A 24,597-nucleotide genomic window follows, 5' to 3' on the forward strand; every position below is an offset into this window, starting at 1 on the left:
TGGTTCATTGCGAAAGTTTGATAAAGAGAAATGTACATACAATAATAATAATAAAACGCATTGCCATAAAATCGATGGTGACTCATAATGACCCTACAGGACACAGTAGAACTCTTGCTGTGGGGTTTCAAGACTAGAACTCTTTACAGCAGTAGAAAGCCCCATCTTTCACCTGGGAGCAGCTGGTGATTTTTGAATTATGCCACCAGGGCTCCTATTATATAATAAGATGTAAGAATAGTTGCTTTTACCTGGGGGTAAACAGCTTTTACATTGGGTGAGTTATAAAGCAAAAATGTTAGTCACAAGGATGAGAGAGAGAGAGAGAAGATAGAAAGTTTTAGAATAATAAATTAATTTTCATATTCTTTTTTTAAAAAAAAAAACATTATTCAACTCAAAAATGCATAAGGCAGTAGAGAGTACCAAATTGTGGTTCCTTTAGATGTTCTTTGAGTTTGGGCAAGAAAAAGCAGCCTGCAAGTGTAAGATCGGGACTTCATAGTAGAGAGGTAAGGTTTTCCATTGACATTCTTGTGGGACTTTAGAGAAACAAATCCACAGAAACTCAGGTACAAGAGAGAGTTTTATATAAAGGTTAAGTGTGCATCAAGAAAACATCTCAACCCAGCGCTGCCCAAGCCCACAAGTCCAACATAAAACCATTAACCCATATGTCCAATACCAATCCACAAAGTCCTCCTCCATCTCACAAAACACACTATGATGCCAACTACAGGAGGAAAGCCGAGTCAGTGAATGTGTAAGCATCTCAGCGCTGGCAGGGGTCTCCAGCACCCAGGGCTGCATTGGGGTAGGTCCATGCAGCTTCTCCTTGGTGATGTCTTGCATGAAGTCAGCCTTGCCAGCTGAAGCAGGGAACTGCTAAGGCAGCTGCACCCTTATCTGACCATCAGAAAGCAAGAGACCCGCTGAGAACTAGAAAGGCAAGGCTCACTGAACCATTTATCCCTCCACCCTTCAATTAACCCTATGTGTGTTTATTGACCAGGTTGGCACAATAAACTACCTCAGACAATCCTTACCACTCTTGAAGAACAAGCTGCTGCCTTGTCATGATGGAGATAATAACATTCGTTGCATCATTTCAGTTTTCCATTTTCTTAAAATTTCTTCATTCTTTCAGAATACCTATCACAATTTTCCCTTTTGTATACTAAAACACAGTCCCCATATCTTTCTGAGCTGACTTCTCTGTCTCGAATTTAACTCACTCAGAAGAGTCCCTCAGAAGCCACTGTGTGTGTATCTGTTGGGTCTTCAGAAAGCACCCCAAGACAAGTGGGTTGCTGAAAGAACTTGTCTGCAGCCATCCATTGATAACAGAGACATATATAAATATGTTTTGTTTAGAATAGACCCATGTATATATGAACTTTATCCCTACTAGAAGTATATTTTGACTTAACTTTTCGAATTTCCAGGAGGAATGTATCATCAGGAGTCATTCAATAGCATGATGGAAATGCTTCAACAACAATCTTAAATAAGTGCAGGAAGTACTTTCATTGAGACATCTGTGATTTGGACCCAAGATGTACACTATAGTCACCAATTATTTGTTCAAGATGTGGTGAAATGATTCTTGATTGAAATCTCTCTCTCTCCCTCATCTAATTTCAGTTGGTCATACTATTCAACAGTATAGTATTCAAGAGTGTAAGTAAAGATTTGTCAATTTTGTTTATTTTCTCTCAAATAACTAGTTTTCACCTATTTTTCTGTGCCATGTATCTGCTCTCTATTTTGTCGATTTTTTTCTTTTAATATTTACATTTTCCTTTGTTCTTTTGTTAGGAAAATTTTCTCTTTTTTTCTTAAGGTAGAAAATTAGGTTATTGATTTGAAGTAATTTTTCTACGTATAGATATTTATAGGTATGAGTTTCTTTTACAAGTAAGTGGATTTTAGAGCTCCTGACTCGGCTATTCTGTGTGCTTGGACTCTCATGGATGGGTGCCTGATCTAATTCACAATGATACTATCCCCATATCTTTTCTAAATGCCTTTTGTTGTGTTTTGTTTTGCCATTCATATTTAGCTCTATCGTCCATGTTGAACATTTTTTTTCTATATTATGAAGTAGGGATAAAGTTTCATATTTTTTCCACAGGATATCTGATTTATGTTAAAATCACTGTTTCCTAAAGGTATTGCAGTATCATTTTGTCAGAAATAAAGCAATTATGTGTTTGTGAGCTGGTTTTAGATTTTATTATCTTCCATTGGTTTATTTTTCTTTACTTCTATACCATTACATTGTCTTAGTTGCTGTAAGTGATTCTACAGATATTTTTAAAAGATATACATTAAATTTCTGTCTTCTCTCTTATTTACCTTTTATAAAAAAATTAGTGAACTAAATTCTTCCTCTGTGAGTTTTTAAAGTAACAACAAGTATCTCTTCTCTTTCATACTCTGTTTTCTTTCTCACATTGTTTCACATTATTTAAAAAGAGAATGACAAATGGGGTAGACCTCACATTATTCTAAATATGAGCCTCTATGGAGTTGATTCTATGTTGCCTGAAGAAGGATGATAGCATTTAAGGTTACCATAGTAATCCTGTTAAAGACCAACCTCAGCTCATAATGTTCTCTCAATTTTCTGAAATTCATGCCACAAAACATGGAATAGAATCAGTAGAGAGCAGAGATTTATTGGACCTAACAAACAGGATTCAGTGTCTACCACCCGAGTGTTGGCTGGTGTTGAGGCTGGAGTTTAGTGGGTATTGAGTGGTTTTCTAAAACGTAATGTACCACCCTAGGGCCCATGTTAAGGGAATTCATTAATCCAACAATGCAAGGTGGAAGAGAAAATATTTCATTTTGGTTAAAGATATCAGTTATCCACCTTGTCTGGTTCATAGAATGCCCAGGAGTTTCTAAAATCACTAGGTAAACAAGTTATTTCTCTGTGTAGTATAAGGTATTTGAATTTGTGTGTATACACATTTATGTTTGTGTGTCTGTATGTTTATGTATGTATGCAAAATGAGGATATAAAAATTTTAGAAAAAACAGATATAGAATGAAAAATTTTTTACACGTTTTAAGATAAACCATGAGGCATCAGAACATTTTGCATTTGTTATAAATTGCTTTCTGCCCAAGGATAGAGGTTTACTCTACGATGAGATGCACATTTGTAGAAAATTCTGAAGTATTCTCAGAGACAAGACAAAATTCAAAATCTGTTAAGATTGTTTTGTAAACTGAAAAGGAAGTTTACTCCATTGAATTTGAGTATTACTATCAAAATATTGTAGAGAAGAGTGGAACATTCATTTTTGTCAACAACCCTTTTAATGTTCCATAGTGTCTTTTATGTATATATTTATTTCTTCTGTCACTATTTTATTTGACTGACAATAACATTTTGCTTAAGTTTGCCAATTATCCAATTGTTAGCCAATATATATGTTTTCTTGTGGAAGTAAAATATTATATATATATATATATATCTCCATTGTATATTTATTTTGTGGAAATAATTATATAACAATGGAACTATTATAAAAGATAGAGATCTCTTGGAAAGAGGGAACCGATTATAAGGAACTATATGTGACCTCTTCCCTGGGGGATGAACAACAAAAAAGTGGGTGAAGGGAGACATCAGACAGGGCAAGATATGAAAAATAATAATTTATAAATTAAAAAGGGCTCACGAGGGAGGGAGGAGTGGGGAGGGAGGGGAAAAATGAGGACCTAATGCGGGGGGCTTAAGTGGAGAGGAAATACTTTGAGAATGATGAGGGCAATGAATGTACAAATGTGCTTTACACAATTGATGTATGTATGGATTGTGATAAGAGTTGTATGAACCCCTAATAAAACGATTGAAAAAAAAAGAAATAAACAGTTAATTATTTTATGAAAAAAGATAGAGATCTCATTATTAACTTTACCAACCTATCTTCCAGAGTGTCTGCAAGTGTAATATTAAATTTAGGATTGAGGGGAAGGAACTTAATTGAACAAGCTTGTGCTAACAGATGTTAGCTATGAGCCCAGCAAAATTACTGAGTTTCTGTTTTAATTGGCTGTTTTAATTCACTGTTCTGTGCCTATAAGAAATATTTTCAATTTTAGACGTTTAAAATTATTCTTTATTTAACCCACTGCCTTCGAGTTGATTCCAACTCATAGTGATGCTATGTAGAATTTCTGACACTAAATCTTTATGGGAGCAGACAGACAGATTTTTCTCCTGTGAAGTGCTGTCTGGTGGGTTTGAACTGCTGCCTTTGCAGTTAGCAGGTTAGGTAGGGGAAAAAATGTTCAGATCTCATATTTTTCTTAGTAGCATGTTTTTTTTACGTGAATGCAAATTTGCACCCATAATATTTTCCTGTCTAAATTTTATTTAGGGTTTCATAATGAAATAGAGAATTTCCCAGAATTCCTTCTCTCTACAAGACAGTGGGCAAGAATGACATCAGGGAAGATGGAGCACAGAGCCTGGGCCCTCCCAGGAATGACATCATATTGGAAGTCACCTGAAACAGGAGAAAAATGGCCTTGGTTTATCAACAGAAGCACTTGGCTTTGAATCTCCAAAATGTTAGTTGTGGGTTCTAGAACATTTAATGTTCTTATGAGCTACAGTGAGCTCATCTGAACATTGGAAATGATATTATCTAGACTTGTGGGGGAATGAGAGCATGCGTGTGAAGCAATGGTTGCAGACAGGCATTCACGGGCAGTAGACTTTCCCTCTAGCACTTTCTTTCTCCATCAATTACATCTTACCTGGACAAATGACATTTCAGAATCATTGGAGCTAATATGTATCTTCTAAAGAAGGTCTAGTTAAGTGCAATGATTTTCCAATGTAAGGTAATTTACTGAACATGTAACTAAATTTGATCTAAATATTATACTCTAGAGAATCTTTTACTGAGAAATTAACAAAACAGGAAGATTTTTACTTTTCTACTTTGAGACAACATGCTCTGTGTACATGTGACTCATCTTCTCTTTCCCCACCACAATCATTCAGTGAGACAGCATATAGAATATGCACAAGGCAGCAAATGCCAAGAAATCATACTATATTCAGTCTCTGTGGTTTGACTACATTATCTCCTTCTTGAAGATTTTCATTGCCAGCGGAACTAATATGATCCAGAGAGAGAAAGGGAGGTGGGGGGAGAGAGAGAGAGAGAGAGAGAGAGAGAGAGAGAGAGAGAGAGAACATCTGGAAAAGGCTGGGTTACATTTGCTCACACATTTAAAAACAAAAAGGAAGAAGGAAGAAAGAATCACAAATCAGACATAAGTTAGAAGTATTTAAAATATAAAGCATTGAAATGTTCAAAACCTAAGCTCTTCTTTAAGAATTGATCTTTAATATTTAGGTGAAATCAAGAGCAACGCACTGTTCTGGATGCTGGAGAATGACTTTTCATTATTTTTTATGACTCCTATGAAAAACACACAGGCATAACATACATGAATCTTCTACACGGTTTGGGGCCATAAAGCTACACTTTCTAATTAGATCTATAAAACGTGGTTTGCTCAGAATCCATTTGGCTCTGAAGCAGCTGATCCATAGGAACCTTCTGGGGATTTCCAGCACTCTGGGCTGTTGTTAAAACCTCCAACCTAACTTCCCAGAACCAGGCCCCAGGGCGTGTTTATAATCTTTCTTGTTTGATTCTTAGGATGTAATATTTGACTGTTGTTACTGCATAAAATGATAGAATACTCAAGAGTAATCAAACAGAGTATTTATTGAGCATTTACAATGTGTTAAGTGTTGTCATGAGTACTTTAGAAGAGATAACTCATCAAATCCTCCCTAAAATCATTGGAGGTAGGTACTCTTAAGTTTGAGAAAAACAGACACTCTTCCAATCATCTATTACTATTAAATGGTGGCGATGGGATCTGAACTTATGTAGTTTGAAGAATGCCCACATATGTAACTGCTGTCTTCTAAATACATAGGAGTTGATGGCTAACCCCCTATATCAAAGTAGAAAGATGCTCACATATCGTATATGCCCAGTTGAAAGATGTTTTCCTATCTTGTGGACACAGAAAACAAGTATGGAACAAGGGTGTCATTCAGTACCTTGTAAATTCTTACAGTGCTCTACTACTATTTCTTATTCCTGCTTCCAATCCTTTTTCTCAGTCTCTCTTCAATCTACAGTCCTCTCTCCTTTGTCCCCAATGGTTATGCCTATGCATTCTCCAGGGCCTCTATGATAGATAGGACGATTAGGGATAAAGGGGGTTTTCACCACCAAATGCCCATGCTAAACCAAAATCAGATGGTCATGCCACAATAAAGGCATTTGAAAAAAACATCAGGTACATGTGAGACACCTATGGGGGACACTCCAAAACGGGGCAACATCACTGAGACCCAGGTGAAATTCAAACTGGGCATGCACACTAGGCACCAGCAACATATGTCACAGGTGCACCTGCACTTAGCCACTGAGAATGGTCAATACTCTCAACCACACCTTCCCCACCTCACCAGGAACAGGGGAGAAGGGGATAAATAACACAGGCCTCCCTTTTTCAGATCTGAGGGCAGGATTCTCCCCCTGTGCTGAGTGCACACCAGTGCGCCCTGCCTGGGCTCATACTCTCTCTTCTTCTCTTTCGGAAAAGCCCTCCTTTCCCCTGTGGATTTTCACATTTCCCTGGAGCAGCCATTTTCAGTTATGAACTTTCCCACACACCCCCTCCCCTCCCACTGTGGCCTTGCACACTTTCCAGAGAGTTATCTGAGACTATCAGACACTATCTGAGACTGTACTGCCCCCAAATTCCCTTTCCCTCATAAAGGTTACTTGGATTTAAAAAAAGCGTTTCTACTGTGTAAATTCTTTCAGGGTTGAGAAGCAGGAACCTGGGAAAACCATCCCAGAATTCTGGCATCTTTTCCCCAATTCTATATTCCAGTGCTAGATTTGTTTATGTGACCCAAATGGGTTCTCCCCGTCACGGACATCTTTGGTATTTAGACTTTGTTTCAGTTAGCGGTATTATATAGAGCTGAAAGGCCCTTGCATTTAGAGAAAGAAGTGCAATGAAGATTTAGCTCATCCTTGCTATCAGCTCCCCCTTCTTCCCCTTCCTCCACCCCCCTCTCTTCCTGTATCCTCTGGGAATCATTACTCTTATTACTGTTACTGAAGGGTTATCTATCTTGGCTTTCTTGCATCGAGTGATTATACAAATGAACATAGGCAAGTCTAACATGATTAATGAGGTAAAACAAAGACCATAATAGTAAAGGGAGGAACTGTTAAAGAGCTAGAGGGTAGTTATGTGTTTCATCAGTGCTATACTGCACCTTGGATTTATCATCCCTTCCAGGTGGCCCTTCTGTGAGGGATTGCCCAATTATCTTACAGGTGGATTTTGGCTCTTCACTTGTCCATGTTCCTTCTCATCAATTTCCTTGCTTGTTTTTGAAGTTCTGATCCTTATTCCTGACAACAACCAATAACAGAATTGTAGGTGAATGGATATATTGGATGGGGTAAGATATGGCAAAATAAGTAAATGTAATAATAAGAATAATAAGGGTTCCTGGGGGTAGGATAGGGAAGGGATGGAATAAAGGGGAACTGATATCACAGAGTTCAAGAAGAAAGAAAATGTTTTCAAACCAATTGTGGTGGAATTTGTATAATTATGCTTGATCTAATTGAATAATGGAATGTTATGATATCTGTAAGAGCTCCCAATAAAATGATTTATATAAAAAACGTTTTAGCTCAAACACTCATGTGCTGTGTTCCACAAATAAAACCAATTCTGAGATCCTTTCTCCTGTTAGGTTTAATAAGAAAGCTTTCTTCAGCACAAGCATTATTTAAGGATTCACCAAAATTACAAATGTAAAGCACTATGTGATACATACTATGCTGTCATTCTAATATTTTCTTCTTAACTCCCCAAACAAATGATGAACTTCTACAGAGAAATTATAATCTAAGCACCTTTTGTGTCTCTTTCAAGATCTAGCTAAATGTCAGTATTAGGGGCACTAAAGAAGCACTGTAGGGTCACTATGAGTTGGTATCAACTTGCTGGTAGTCAGTTTGTTTGTTTTCCAATCATTCTTTATTTGTTTGAGTTGGTGATTGTGTGGGCCTCTGGGGGAGTTGATTTAATTCTGCCTATAGGATAAAGTCAGCATATGGCCAGCTCTTCCTCCATAGTACAAGGCTGTTCTTACACCTATTGCAAAGGTACCTGGTCCAATTTTGCCAAGCAAGGGGGCAAAGGCTTCACATTCCTGAAGGTTGCCTGTGCTCAGTGGGCTGACTTGGAGTTACTGCTCAAGCTTTCCCTACTATTTTACATCCCTGATGCTGCCTGGATTCCTGTGGGACACCCTGGAGGAACAGAAAGATGGGCTCATGGGTGGGAAGCTAAATTGCAGCTCAGCTTCTCCCCACTTGGCTGCATAACCTGCTCCATCTGTCCATCGTTCTGGATGACTGAAGAATTCAGCCGTTCAAAGCTCTACTCTGGGCTGCTTCAGAACATTTCTTTACTCTCCAAGGACCTGAAATTTCTGGCCATGGAGCGTGGATTAGAGCGAAGTGTTCCTCAGCACAACCTCTCAGGGTTTCTTAGGTTGGCAGTCACAAGGCCCCATGCTGTGCTGCTCCTTAGGAATTTGAATAGGAACTCTTGTGCTTATTTCTGTTCATTTCACCATCTTTGTTTTCAGGATCCATCTGTGGGGAGTTTGGAAGGATGTTTATAAAATCCAAAGCCAATCAGGCATGAAGTTGATGGAGGGTGGATTTTCAGGAACTGCGCCAATAAGAAAGCAGAGTGTTTATGTAGTAAGTTCTGCAAGAAGTGTGGGAAGAGTGATTAGCATTGTGGATCCAGGCAGGCCCCTTGATGGAGTCTGGGTAAAAGATTGAACAGGCAGGCTGTTAAGAGCAAACTTGTAGGCTTCGGGTTACTAACTCCTCCAGGTCATAATTGCATGACTATGGCAAAGCAGCAATTGACGTCTCTGTATTGAAGTCTTCTATTCCCGCATAATCATTGCCACAGATTCAACAGCTTAAATTAACACACATATCTCTATATTCTCAAGGTTTAGGTAGGTCTGAGCACTAGTTACATATTTCCCTGCTAACTGCCAGGTCAGCAGTTAGAAAGCACCAGCTGTTCCCCAGGTGAGAGATGGGACTTTCTACTCCTACAGAAAAGTATAGTCTCAGCAAACACAGGGGCAGATCTACCCTGCCCGGTAGGGTGGCTCAGAGTCAGCACTGACTGCATGGCTGTGAGTTTGGTTGGTTTTCGGAGCATAGTTTGTTCAAGGTCTTGGTCAGGCAGGACTGCGATCTTGTCTGAAGGTTCAGCTGAGGAAGCATCTTGCTTCCAGGCTCATTCATGGTGTTGGTAGACTTTCCTTCCTGGTTGCTGTAGGATTTAGGGCTCCACTTCTCTTGCTGGCTGCCAGAGGGAGGATTCTTTCATTAGTCAGGAGCCATCAACAACTCGTTGTTACATCACCTTCTCTATAGGCCCTCTTACAACAAAGTTGCTAGCTTCTTCAAAGCCAGGATTAAATAGAGCAAATCTACAAATAAACGAGTGCCTTCTAGAACATAATGTAATCCCTGAATTGACATCTCATCATCTTTACCATATATTATTGATTACAAGCAAATTACAAGTCCTTCCCACATTAAGGGGAGAAGACTAAAATTAGGGAGGAACACCAGGAGAGAGGCATTATGGGGGTTCCCTGAGAGTTGCCACAGTTCTTGTTACAGAATTCTCTCTCAAGTGGGTCCGTTATGTGTGCTCTGTTTATGAACTAATATTGGGATTTCTTCCAAATAGTTCTGTTATCAGTGTGCAAAATATACTGTAACATAGCCGAGTTTGAATTTGAGATGGTATTGGGAAATTAATCTCTTTGACATTTAATTCCTATATTTATAAAGGGGTGGCTGTCTATCTGTCTCAACCTCTCACATATACTGCTCCTAGTGATCTAACCTAAACCCCTCATTTCCACTTATTCATTTGCAGCAATGGCCAAGACCTTTAGCTCTTTTCTTTTGACTGTTACCTGGCTTTGGATTTATCTTTCGTTTTTAACCACAGCCCTGTTCATTCCATTTATTGACTGGTCCCAGTTTAGTCTCCAAGCTCTCTACAGAGTTTTGGCTCCAATTCAGCTCACTTTCTCCTTTTACTCCAGCCCACAGGTACCCAGGTGGTGTAGTGATTTTGATTTGGGCTGTAATACGAATGGTTGGCAGATCAAAGCCACCAGCCAGCTTCTTGGGAGAAAGACTGCCCTTTCTATTCCTATTAGCAGTTACAGTCTCAGAAACCCAGAGGGGTCACTATGAGTCAGCAGTGCCTCAAAAACTGTGAGTTTGAGGGGAGGCGGGGGGTGGGGTGGGGTGTTGTCTGTTTGTCTGGTAGACTAGTCTGATCCAGCACTAGTCCTGCGTGTTAAACATGGCAGCTGCTCCCAAGTCCATCTCTTAAGAGCTGTATGCCTATAAAATGATGTACTTACTTCATAACTTTATTATGAAAATGAAAGTCTGCATAAAGATTTATTTGTATAGTATGTGTTATATGATTGTTAGCTTCCCTTATTATTCCTTCTTTCCCCTTGCCTGAAAGGACTCTTGCATGAGATTCTATCAAAAGACAAACTTACTGCCATTGAGCTAACGCTTACTCATAGCGACCCCAGTGGGGGCTTCTAAGACTGCATGTGTTTATGGGAGGAGAAACCCCAGATGGCTCTTACATGCCAAGACCGGAGTGAGCTCCACCTCAGTAATCTAGGGAGATTTTGTAAACCCCATTTTCCAGGACCTGTGCAGGCAGACTCAAGTCCGTCAGGTTAGCCTAGGAATCGGGAACACACATTTTGAGTACAACTTCCCTACGTATTTTTCTGACTTCTTTTAGCCGTAGACCACTCTGAACCCTTTCCAATCAAGAGCTGGACCACCTGGAGTATTGTTGCTCTTGTCATTCGGATCACATCATAATTCTCCCTACCTATACTTCTGCTGATTACATGATGTGTTTTAGAAAAGAGCAACTGGGGATTCAGAGGGTTATCTTCCTAAAGGAAACACCACCAACAACTTGGAGTTGACTCACAACGCCGATCATAAAAGCCATTCCATCGCTCTTTCCATAATTTCTGGTGGCCGCCTTTTCTCTTAAGTGCTAGCTTCTTGGGAAGTTACCCCGTTTCTCCTCCACCCTGTGTTTACACCCCTTGTTCTCATTTTGTCTTCCTTCATTCACTCACTGTTTTTGCTAATTTGTTTAGGGCAGGGGCCAGGGGACTAAAAGAGCACATGTATGTCTTTGTATTTCCATTTACCTTTTATTTCCAGTCTTCAAGAAGGCCTTCCAGGCCTTGGGTCATGCTTTCTACAACCTCGGGCATTCATTTCCTAAGACAAGGCAATTCTCTACCCTAGGGGACTCTGATTTAATTGATATTTTTATTTCTTTTTTGTGTATGTGTACACATGTATTATCTCCTACTGCACCAGGGATACAACAGAGAGCTCACTGGCATTTCTAACGCTTTAATATGCTTCTCAGATGGCACCTGCTTACTTGCCTACCCTTCAAGGGCCCTGTGGACAACGAGTTATGTGCTTCATAACATTATGGATCACAAAGATGAAATAAATTATGCAAAGGTTGATTTGCATACTGTGTTAGGTCTGAATCCCTGGATTCAGAACAACTTAGGAGCCTTATTACTCCTGGTTCCGAGGCTCCCCAGCTTTCCTCCTGAATGGGGATGATCTTGTACTCTTCATTCTTAACAAGCTCCTGCCCCCCAGCCCCCGGATTTGCTATCCACACTGACATTTGAATGAAAAAAAAAAAAACCCTAAAAAATTGGTGTCTGACTACTGTTAACCCCACATCATATTTATCTTCCTATTTCAATTAGTTTTCCTGATGTTTCAACTTTTCCCTGAGAAAGCCTCTGCTGTCATTTCCATATCACTTCTCACCTTTAATGTCTTTCCTAGTAAGTAGCGCATTTCTGAGAGCTCAGCATGAATCTTCTTGTGACGGTCTTCCTGACCTCTGACTACCATTGCTGGCTTTCCCTCTCTGTCACCAATAGATTGGTTTATCAGGGGGGTTGTCTCTGTTCACATCCCCCTTTGCGGCACATCCTGCTTTCTCCACCACAGACTCCAGCGGCTTCCCACGCTTATCACTGCTCTCAAGAAAGATCACCAATATAACCAATGCTAATGAACACTATAATTCTGTTCCTATTTTAATTAGCCTTTCATCTCTCTCTCGGCATTTGTGAAATCCACTTACTTTTACTTGCTGACAACTGCTTCTATTGCTCTCATCACATTGCCTTTGCTTCTTGACAGTTCTTTTTTCCTTTACCTGGGATTAAAACACTGGACTCTCAGGAAAATGAGCAATTGATATTAGGGGCTAGAGTGGGAGGCAAATGTTTTGAGAATGATGAGGGCAACAAATGTGCATATGTGCTTGACACAATGGATGTATGTATGGATTGTGATGAGAATTGTATGAGCCCCCAATAAAATAATTTTAAAAAAAGATTGGACTCGCTAAGATTCAGCACTAGATCCTTTTCCATTGCTACTCTATCAAACATTGGCTTCCTAGAATTGGGCTGTAGCATTCTTGTTAATGAGTGTTCTTGGGACCAACGTCTGTAGAAGGGAGAAGAAGGCAGTGTTAGGCAGGTGGAGAGGTTGAGTGATCATGTAAGCCCAACAAGAACCTTAGTCAGTAGAATGAGCAACTCGAGGGTTAGAACGAATCTTCTGAGTTGTGCTCAATTGCATGATGCTTCCCGGCTGTTTATTCTCTCGTACATAAATAATTGATTACAGGCACGTCTGGAAATAGGTGTGACCCTTTGTGAGTTTGTTCTTTGAAGATGAAATAATTCCTCAAGGGACTGAAAACTAAAGGTTCCCACCCAATGGCACTCCCAGGGGCAGGGATAAAACTGTCACTGAAAGGGAATCTCAGAGGGCCATTCACTGCAGTGCCCACCACACATTCCTTGTTTTGTTACCTGCACAAAACAACACACGTTTATTATCCCACAGTGTATGTGTAGATTCATCCACCAATACCAATTTGTTGTTGCATGTCCCAATTCTAGTTCATATAGTCTTCTGTCTACCCAATAGCTCTATATTAAATGCATTCCCCCAGTCATCAATGAAACGGAAATAATTCCCTTCACTCAGTCTTCTCCACCAGCACCACTCACTGTAATTTCTTTCCTTCGATTAGTAGATGACACGATCACCTAGTTAATCTGATAAATTGTTATCTCTTCATTACTCTTTCTTTATTCTTCTATTTCATTCTTCCCCCACCCAGCCCATGCCCCCAAAGTTCCTAATCCAAATTCTGCCTCTATAGCTTCACCCATCCCAGGCGTCAGATACTTGCAACCATAAAGAAGAAGAAGACCAACAATCACAAAATAAACTAAGGGGGAAAACCCAAATAGAGGAAAAAGCAGGAAGTATTAAAAACTAGAACACATTTAAAATGGGTCAAAAGAAAGATCAAATGATCAGTTATCACATTTTAACCTAACTACATAGGCTCTGATCCAGTTTACATTATTTGCTTGATTGCAAGGCTATTAACATCCCTCAACTATGGCCAGAGGGGTTTATCAGAAGCTTAATCCATGTAGGGACGTTGCAAATGGATTTGGGGTTCCCACTGTCATCCTGCCTTCTGAAATTCACGTGTTCACAATTTAAGCTCTGATACTCTTCCCTCCTTCAGATTTGGAGTTTATTATTGACCATTCTTGGATCACACAAGCTGGTGTGCTTCTTCCATGTGGATTTCGTTGACTGCTTGTTTTAAGACAAGCTTTTCAGAACCCAGATACTATTCTTTTTATAGTCCTAGGCTACACATTTTATGAAAGAAGATTTTACCAGTCTTTTTTTCCTATAGAGCAGTGGACGAGTTTGAATTATTGCCCCATCGATGGCCATCAAAACAAACAAACAAACAAACAAACAAACAAACAAACAAACCAAAATCAAACTCATTGCAACCAATTCAGTTTCAACTCATAATGACCCTACAGGACAGGACTGAACTGCTTTTGTGGGTTTCTGAGACTACCACCCTCTACAGGAGTAGAAACTCCTGCTGGCTAGCAGTGGCTCTTAACGAAGTGCCCACAGAACTGAAGGTTGTCTGATCCTGCACTATCTCCATGGTTGTTGATACCTTTGAGTCCACTGTAGTGGCTGTTGTGTCCATTTGCCTCACCGAGGGTCTCTATCCCTTGTTCCATGTCCTCTTCTGAAGCCAGCCGGAACCGCAGACAGCGTGAATCCTGTCAAAGTGCTGCGGCAAACATTATGGGATGAGGTTCCGCAAAATTTTACTGGCATTTGATATCAGTGATAGAGTTCTATAGTTTGAGCCTTCTGTTGGGTCACTTTTCTTTGGAATGGGTCCATATTCTATCTCGTCCAGTCTGTTGGCCAAGTCCCCTTGTTCCAAATATCCTGGCATTGATGACTTGGTGCTTTCAGTGCTTCATCGGCTTCTTCAAACATTTTGATTGGTGTTCCACCAGTTTTGTGATCTGAGGTAATTGTCCTAGGGGTTATGCACCCTAATTACTTGTGTGTGGTTAATGAGGCAGGACTAGGTGATGTTTCAGATTAGATCATGTTAGCCTTGTTAATGAGACAAATTTAGTGTGGGAGGCAACACTCTTATTCAAAGCTCATTTAGGTCACAGCTTTGAGCTACTGTAAGGAGAGCTTGTTTGAAGTGCTGCCAGCACCTCTTTCTATTTCACAAGAGAGATCAGAAGAGAGAGGCGGGCAGAGGCGAGGGGCCCCTGGTCCCTAATGAAGAAGAGCCAGATGTGGAGCATGTCCTTTGGACACAGAGTTCCTGCACTGGGAAATGTCTGGATTGATGACAAGAATCTTCTCTCAGAGCTGACAGAGAGAGAAAATCTCTCCCTGGAGCTGTCAACCGGAATTTGGATTTCTATCCTCCTGTACTGTGAGAGGATCAATTTCCAGTTGCTAAAGCCATCCACTTGGGCTGTTTCTGTGATGTGAGCAGTAGATAACTCAATCAGAACCATCTAGATAAGAGCAGTTTTCATATATTTGCAGACATGATGGATGTGTAGGACTTCTACCACCTGAGGTTGTCTGTTTACTACGTGTTTCTTATGGGGGGCGCTGGTAGCCTAGCCTGCTTTGCTTTTGTTAAATTTTGGGTGTTTGGGGGAGTGATATTTCCCCTTTTTGTTCTCAGTGGAAAAGCTACAGGCAGTGTTTTGACATTCTATTTGCATCTTAGTTCATGTGCTTTCTAAGATGTGGCTCTCTCTCCTCTCAGGACCAGATCATAGCTTGAGCACAGTTTATCCACTAAGTTACTATATTTTTCATTCATAATAATTTTTTTTGTCTACTATTAAAACGTACAGATACAGCTAGGCACTACTTTTTTAAAACAATGTGCAACTGCTTTTTAGATCTACAAAATGTGTGGTATCTACAAAATATCTGAGGAGCTGAATCTGTTCAAGTATAAAGGAGATTTCATGTTTTTCATTTCCTTTGTTCCTCATGCTTTTCTGTGAGGTTATTTATTATAAGGTGACACCTGGTTAAATCTGAATCAAGACAACTTTATTTGTCTTCTAGCTACATCATCGCACTATTTGTTTTCAGATTTATTTTCAGTGAATAAGTCTTCAATTGCATAATAACAAATCACCACAAAGTCCAAGGATTAAAATGATATCTATTTATGACCTCATAATTCTGTAGGCCAGAAGTCTGGCAGATTTGTCTGGGTTTCTTGTATAAGATTTCCTACGGCTGAAATCAAGTTGTCTGTTACACAGAGCCATTGTCTGGAGGATATGGGACAGAACACCCTTCCAAGCTCATTTAAGATTTGGAGAGAATCCAATTCCTTAGTGTTGTAGATTTGAGGTCATTATATCATTGCAGGACCTGGGACATAGATCAAGAGGCAGTTGTGCAAACAGAACAAGGGAATACTGCTTGGTTTAAAATCAAGAAAAATTTGCATTCTCTCAAAAAAAGATAAAAGAACAAGTAATCAGAGCAGCAGGCTTATCGGAAGAACAACAAAGACTGGAGGAAGGCTTATAAACAGCTGAGATTATGCAGAAGACTCAACCTCACTTGCTGAAACAAGGAGGCCTTGAGGCACTTGCTGATGAGATCAAGGATTACAGCCTTCAGTATGGATTACAACTCAGTATAAAGAAAACAAAAATCCTTACAAATTGACCAATAGGGAACACTATGATTTAAGAGAAAAGACTGAATTTGTGACGGATTTCATTGTGATTGGGTCCACAGTCAATGGTCATGGAAGTAGCAGTCAAGAGATCAAAGGACACATTGCATGAGATAAATCTGTTGCACCTTTTTAAAGGTGTTGAAAAGTGAGGATGTTACGTTGAGGACTAAGGCGTTCCTGACCCAAGCTGTGGTAGTTTCAGTTGCCTTGTCTGCATGTGAACGTTGCACATTGGATAAGAAACACCCAAGAAGAACTAACACATGCATTTGAATTATGGTGCTAGTCAAGTATCTTGCAAGTACAAGCGGCTGACAAAAGAACAAACATCTGTCTTGGAGCAGGTAAAGAGAGGATAGCAAGGGCAGTAAGACTTTGTCTCCCACACGTTGGGCATGCTATCCAGAGAGACCAGCCCCTGAGAAAAGGACATCATTAGTGGTAAAGTAGAGGAGCAGGAATAAAAAAATAATTTAAAAAAGGAAGCTCCTCAATAAATGGATTGCTACAGCGGCTGCAACAATGAGCTCGATCAATTGGGAGGATGGCACAGGCCCAGGCCCTGTTTCGTTCTGCTGTGTATAGAGAGGGTCGCTAAGACACCCAGCGTTTCCTTAAAGGTTTCAGTTGGGGACGGGCAGCATCTTTCTTCTGTGGCTTTCTCCATCTTGAAGCCAGCAAAGGCACATCAGATTTCCTTGCGCTTTTAATCTCTCTGGCTTCCTTTCTGCTAGAAGTCAGAAACTACGATACGCTATTTTCTTTTGACTTGAAAGAAAAATTGGTTACAAGAATCACAGCCATTTGTTTATGAAACATTTCCATCTTTCCAAACAGAAGCGTTGAACTAATTAAACATAGTTTTCCATCCCCATCTTCATCTTCTCAGCCTCAGGGAACTAGGAATCAACTTTTTTGACTCTTTGCCTTTGTCTTTTGTGGCTACTTCATATAACTTACATCATATAATATTTGCCATTTTGTGTCTGGCTTATTTCATTTAGTGTGATGTTTTAGAGTTATAGTCTTGCTGTAGCATGTACTACAACTTCATTCCTTGTTATGGCTGAATGACAGCCCCCATATTTTTACTTATCCATTAATTTGTTGACTGATATTGTTTCTACCTATTGGTGATTGTGAATAATGCTGCAATGGACATTGGTGCACACGTATTTGTTTGAGCTTCTACTTTCAATCCTTTGTGGGTTATATCTAAGAGTGGAGTAGCTGAGTCAATGGTAAAAATCAGAATTTCACTTTTTAAAGAACTGCCAAGCTTTTCCACTGTGACTGCACAATATTATAGCCCCATCAACACTTTTTATAAATCCTTGCAAACTTTTGTTATTTTGTGTTTTGTGATAGCCCTCCGTTACAGGGGCCCCTGTCTTTAAAGGGAAGATGTGATTAATCATTTCAATCATGTCCCTTTTGTATGGATCCTAGTGGCACTGTCAGATAAACGTTGGATTGTAAAGCACAAGGTCAGAGGTTCAAAACGACCAGCCACTCTGCAGGATAAAGATGAGATATTCTGCTTCAGTAAAGATTTATAAAGCCACAGAAACCCTATGTGAGGCTCTGTGAAACAACTTGATGGCAGTAGATTTGGTTTGGTTTGGAATAAATGGAATAGCAATAAGATTAAAGACTAACTATGGAGGTTATCTTAATAATCTTCCTACCACATTCCATTTTTAGTTCTGTGGAGTTGTATTCTCCCTATATATTATTTAAAATAGCCTTTAGGATTTTTAAAGAGTAATTTAAAATTTGCCAAGAAATGGAGAAGATGAGACAGAACATTCCCATATATGTGCACCAAGTTTCCCCAACAATTAACATTTTCCATTAGTGTGGTACATTGTTTAAACTAATGAGCCAATACTGATACATTACTATTTATAGAAGCCAAGAGTCTATTAAGATGAATACAATTAGCATAATATCCATTCCATGTTCTAGATGTCTGTTCCACATTTCACTTACCTGCCATGTCCGCTTAGGCTGCTTATGGTTCTGACAGTTTTGTAGACTTTCCTTCTATTCGATGACCTTGAAACTTTTGAGGAGTACAGCCCAGGGAATTTTCAGAATGTACCTTTATTCATATTAGTTTGATATTGTGTTGATGTGGATATGGGGTTTGTGGGTTGTGTTAGTCTGGGCACTTTAGAGAAACAAATCCAGTGGATAAGATGACACACATTGTGGAGACTAGTCCTCCTCTTTCCTCTGCCATTCCTGTTATTGCCCAATAGGCACATGAATTTTCAAATCCACAGAAACTCATGTATGAGAGAGTTTTATATAAAGGGTAAGTGCTCATCAAGAAAACATCCCAACCCAGTGCTGCCTAAGCCCACAAGTCCAACACTAACCCATTAACCCATATGTCCAACACCAGTCCACGAAGTCCTCCTCCATCTCACAAAACAGACTCAATGATGCCGACTGCAGGAGAAAAGCCAAGTCAGTGAATGTGTAAGCATCTCAGCACTGGCAGGAGTCTCCACACGTGTGCTCCAGCACCCAGGGCTGCATCGGGGTAGGTCCATGTGGCTTCTCCTCAGAGATGTCTTGCAGGAAGTGAGCCTTGCCAGCTGAAGCAGGGAACTGGCTAAGGCAGCTGCACCCTGGTCCGACCATCAGAAAGCAAGAGACCCTAGAACTAGAAAGATGAGGCTTACTGAGCCATTTATCCCTCCGCCCTTCAATTAACCCCACATGTGTTTATCAGCCAGGTTGGCACAATAAACTAACTAATGGAAGGGGTTTTAAAGGACGACTGAAGAGATTAAGGGTTATTTTCATGACATTATATCATGTTACATACTATCAACATGATCTATTATTATTGGTGTTAATCTCCATCATCTATTGGAGGAATATTTATTTAGTTTCTTCACTGAAATGTATTATGTTTTCCTGCCCATACTGTACCCTTTGTAAGGAAATCGTTATCTACAGTCCACTTTTCAGGATAGGATATTATGCCCCTTCTCCTATTGGGGGTAGAGTATCCTGAGATATAATTCTTCCAGTAGGATATTGGGCTCCCATTTAATTATATCAGTCTAGACCTAAGAATATTTTATACTTTGGGTGTAATTCAATACCACTTAATTTATTTTCTCATCCCAGAGTGGCTCTTTTAGTCAGTACCATCGATGTAGGGTTTGCTTGCATGTTTTGAAATTTCTTGTTTTTCTTTCTGGCATAGAAAGATGTTTCTGACTCTTTGTGAATAGTTCTTATTCAATTCTGAACTCAACTGTTTCTCAAAGAAGCCATTATACTTTTTACTGTCTACTGGTACCAGCATCTAAACTATGAGAACTAGGTATACTCATTGCTGTTAAGTGTGTTTCTCTTTTACCCTCTCATCTGTGAAATGAAAGAAAAATAGGTTTTCATATTAACCGATGCATCTATATCATCTATAAGCATTTTTACATTCAAGATATATTTCTATATATCAAGCTCAACCTGAATTAGCACTGACATCTCCAACTCTATCTAGTACAGTATCTTATCAAACATTCTACCCTTTCCCCTTGATTTTTTTATTTTTGCCAATTCATACTCCAGAACTGAGTCATCTCAATACTACCACCTACATCTCACAACTAATGCTTGTCTGTGGGGTTTTCCTACTGCGGTGGCTAGTGTATTGCCGATGCTGAAAACTATATCAGTGATATCACAATGATGCAGTAACATGAATGACAGAAGTCTTGATGAACTGTGGTATGACATCAAGCATATCATGCATGAAGAAAGAAAAGATCATCAAAAAACAAGAAAGAAAGATCCAAGTGGATGTCAGAAAAGACCCTGAAACTTGTTCTAGGGTAGAGTAGCTAAGGCAAGTGGAAAAAATGATGTCATTAAGTAGCTGAATGGAACACTTCAAAGGGTAGCTCAAGAAGACAATGTCAAATCTTATAAAGAAATGTGCAAGAGCCTAGAGTTAAAACCTAGACAGTGAAGAAAGCTGACGGTGTCCGGCTATCAAAAGATATAGCATCTGGGGTCTTAAAAACTTGAAGGTAAACAAGCAGCCATCTAGCTCAGAAGCAACAAAGCCCACGTAGAAGAAGCACACCAGCCTGTGTGATCATGAGTTGTCGAAGGGAGCAGGTATCAGGCATCATCAGAACAAAAAATCTTATCATAGTGAATGAGGTGGGCGGGTGCGGAGTGGAGACTCAAAGCCCATTTGTAGGCCACCGGACATCCCCTTAATGAAGAGTCTCAGGGAGGAGACAAGCCAGTCAGGGTGTGATGCAGCAACGATGAAAAATACAACTTTCCTCTAGTTCCTAAATTGCTCCCCCCCCACCCCCTATCATGATTCCAATTCTACCTTGCAAGTCTGGCTAGACCAGAGGATGTACACTGGTACAGATAGGTACTGGAAACACAGGGAATCCAGGATGGATGATCCCTTCAGGACCAGTGGTGTGAGTGTCGATACTGGGAGGGTAGAGGGAGGGTGGGTTGGAAAGCGGGAACCGATTACAAGGATCTACATGTGACCTCCTCCCTGGGGGAGGGACAACAGAAAAGTGGGTGAAGGGAGACATCAGACAGGGCAAGATATGACAAAATAATAATTTATAAATTATCAAGGGTTCATGAGGGAGGGGGGAGCAGGGAGGGAGGGGAAAATGAGGAGCTGATACCAGGGGCTTAAGTGGAGAGCAAATGTTTTGAGAATGATGAGGGCAATGAATATACAAATGTGCTTCACAAAATTGGTGTATGTATGGATTGTGATAAGAGTTGTATGATCCCCTAATAAAATGATTAAAAAAAAGAACCTAGACAACTAAAAAAGGAAGAAAATAGTTAGCATGTATTAAACTGAAATAACTGAAGAAAAAATTCAAGCCTTGCATGGCAATATTGAAAGATTCCTTGGGCAAAATATTGAATACTGTAGGATGTATCAAAAGAAAATGAAAGACTACAGATTTAATATAGCAAAAATAACTAGAAGCCGCATATGAACTGGATCCAACAGTACTGAAAGAAGAGTTCAAGCAGCAATTGAGAGCATTAGCCCCAAACAAGGCTTCTGGAATTGATGGAATAGCAGATGAAGTGTTTCAACCAGCTGATGAATCACAGGAAGCACTCTCATCCAGCCAGGAAAGTTGGAAGACAGCTACTTGACCAACTAACTGGAAGAGATCCATAGTTATACCCATTCCAAAGAAATTATAGAACAATTCATTGATATCAAATGCTAGTAAAGTTTTGCTGAAGATCATCCAAGAATGGTTGAAAGAGTACACTGACAGAGAGCCTCTGGAGATTTAGGCTGAATTCGGATGAGGACATGGAACAAGAGGCATTCCTGATGATGTCAGATGAATCTTGACTCAAAGACGAGAATATCAGAAAGATACTTACTTCTGTTTCATTGACGATGCAAAGGCATTTGACTGTGTGAATCATACAAACTATGGGTAGCCTTGAGGAGAATGGAAGAATGGGAATTCCAGAATACTTCACTGTGCTCATGTGGAACCTATACTTGAACCAAAAGGCACTCTTTAAACACCCCTGCCTGGTTTAGGAAAGGTGTGCTTCAGGGTTGTATCCTCATTCAATATACATGCTGAGCAAATAATCAAAGAAGCTGGATTAAATGAAGAAGAATGCAGCATCAGGAATGGAGGAAGGCTTACTAATAACCCTCAATAGGTATATGAATGTTGGACATTGAATAAGGAAGATTAAAGAAAGATTGCTGCATTGGAACTATGGTACTGGCAAAGAATTTTGAATGTACCACGGACTGCCAATTGAACAAATGAATCTGTCTTGGAAGAAGAACAGCCCCAGAGTGCTCCTTCGAGGAAATGATAGCCAGGCTTTGTCTCATGTAGATGTTATCAGGAGAGACCAGTTTGAAGAAGACATCATCCTTGGTAAAGTGGAGGAGCAAAAAACAAATCCCTTAATAAGATGGATTGACACAGTGGCTGTAGCAGAGAGCTCAAACATCAGAACAATGGTGAGAATGATGCAGAACCGGGTCCTATTCTGTTCGCTTGTACTAGGATCCCTAGAAGTCAGAACCAACTGAAAGCCACTAAATAACAACCACCATTCAAGTACTTAGTTGTTCAATTTCAGCACCCATTTCAAACAACATTAGCATTTTTCATTCATCCATTCATGGAAAACATCTTTATCAATGATCATTCGGTCCTTCTATGCTATTTTAGTATTAGAGTACTACTATTTTCACTGAAGGAGTTAAGAAGTGTTCCGTCTGCTTCTGTTTTCTGGAATATATTGTGGAGAATTATATGAGTTTTTTCTTAAATATTTGTAGAATTCATAGAACCCTCTCTGCCTACTGTTTTTGTTGTTTTTCTTCTCAATTGTACCTTGTTCTTTTTGTTGTTGAGAACCACTCCTGATGTACAAATGAAAGGAGCTGCAGGAAACCATCCTTCGGTGTGGGCAGAAGTAATCCCCTGCATCAGAACCGACCTCTCCTTAAAGTGTTCAGTAATGGTTGGTGGCAGAGTTTTCAAATTCCTCTAGTACTCTGTTTATCATTTGATTTTCATTGTTCCATCACTTTAAACATTAAAAAAACTTAATTAAAATGACAAAAAGACAGCTTTCCTAAAATACCTTTAACATCTTTATACAGCTTGTGCATCTGTTCATGAAAGTCTGTCCACTTGTCATTTCCATTCTTGAAATAAAACAGTGGCCCTTCTTTCTAGAGACTAGTGATCAAGAGAGATACTGAGCAGATGGAGAAAGGAAAGCATAAATAGAAAGATATTCGAAGTTAAGTTTGGTGTTTCTGTTTTACTGACTAGAAAAGAGTAATGTTTGCCAGCAACAAGGCGCTATTGATTGTAACAAATGCAGATAAAAGCTAGCTTGTAGGGAGTAGGTGTTAAATGGCAATAATTAATTAGGAGCCCTTGCCTTACAGTAGGGTGTTTGTTTACTAGCCCCTGGCACATTGCAGTCACTACTTCCTATTACTTAATTGTAGCAGAAGTTCATCTCTTCCAGTTTTCAAAATAATTCTGAATCTTGACACTTCACTGACATCATTGATGGTCACGGGTAATATGTGCTGTTCTAGTTTTCAGAAGACATTTCTGAGAACAGTGTCAAAGACCCAGGAAAGGAATACCCTAAATAGTGCATTACCATTCATAATAGTTACAACTTCCCAGCCAACTAGGTTTATAAGTAATTACATTTCTCTATGTATGATCTCTCTAAAACATAATATCTTCAAGGAGTACAAATAAAACCATACATGACTCGTGATTTCAGCTTTACATTAGTGGGAGGCAGAATACAAAAAATACAATGAACTTCAACCTCTGATAAAAATAAGCATCAAATTCCAACAGAACTCCACTGCTCCTTCAAGTCTGTGGTTAGGAGAAGCAGGAAATAGGAGCCTTAAGAGATTCCATTTCAAAAAGTGAAAGTGGTGAATTTACGGCATAAAAACAAACAAACAGATAAAATCATTCGTAGAGACAGAAATGTCAACACTGTGGCAAAATATGTATGGTAGGAAAAAGAATGGTCCCTAAAGACATTCATGTCTGACATTCTATGATTAAAATAGTTAATCAACATTCTATGGTTAAAATTCTTAATAAATATTAATAAAGCTTTTGTAATTTATCATACCTGCGGAAGCCAATGAGAGCAGCAGTGACACCTCCACTATACTTTCAATATTATTTGCCATCACGTCACCATTCAAATGCATTGATTATTCTTTCTTCAACGTCCAACTTGCACATGCATATGAGGTCATGGAAAATGCCACCGCCTGGGTGGGGCACACCGTAAGCCTCAAAGTAGCATCCTTGTTTTCAATACTCTAAAGAGGTCTTGGGCAGTACATTTGCCCAATGCAACTCTTCTGTTGATCTCCTGACTGCTGCTTTCATGAGCATTGATTATGGATCCAACCAAGACAAAATCCATGACAACGTCAATATTTTCTCTGTTTATCATGGTCCAGTTGTGCAATTTTTGGTTTTCTTTACATTGGATTATAATCCACAATGAAGGCTGCAATTTATTTTTATTTATTTTTTTAATTTTTATTTTTTAACATTTTATTAGGGGCTCATACAACTGTTATCCCAATCCATACACACATCAATTGTGTAAAGCGCATTTGTACAT

This window comes from Echinops telfairi, unplaced genomic scaffold (genome assembly GCF_000313985.2).
Source record: "Echinops telfairi isolate 266 unplaced genomic scaffold, ASM31398v2 ScPeMD7_9;HRSCAF=40, whole genome shotgun sequence".
NCBI classification, from domain to species: Eukaryota; Metazoa; Chordata; class Mammalia; order Afrosoricida; family Tenrecidae; genus Echinops; species Echinops telfairi.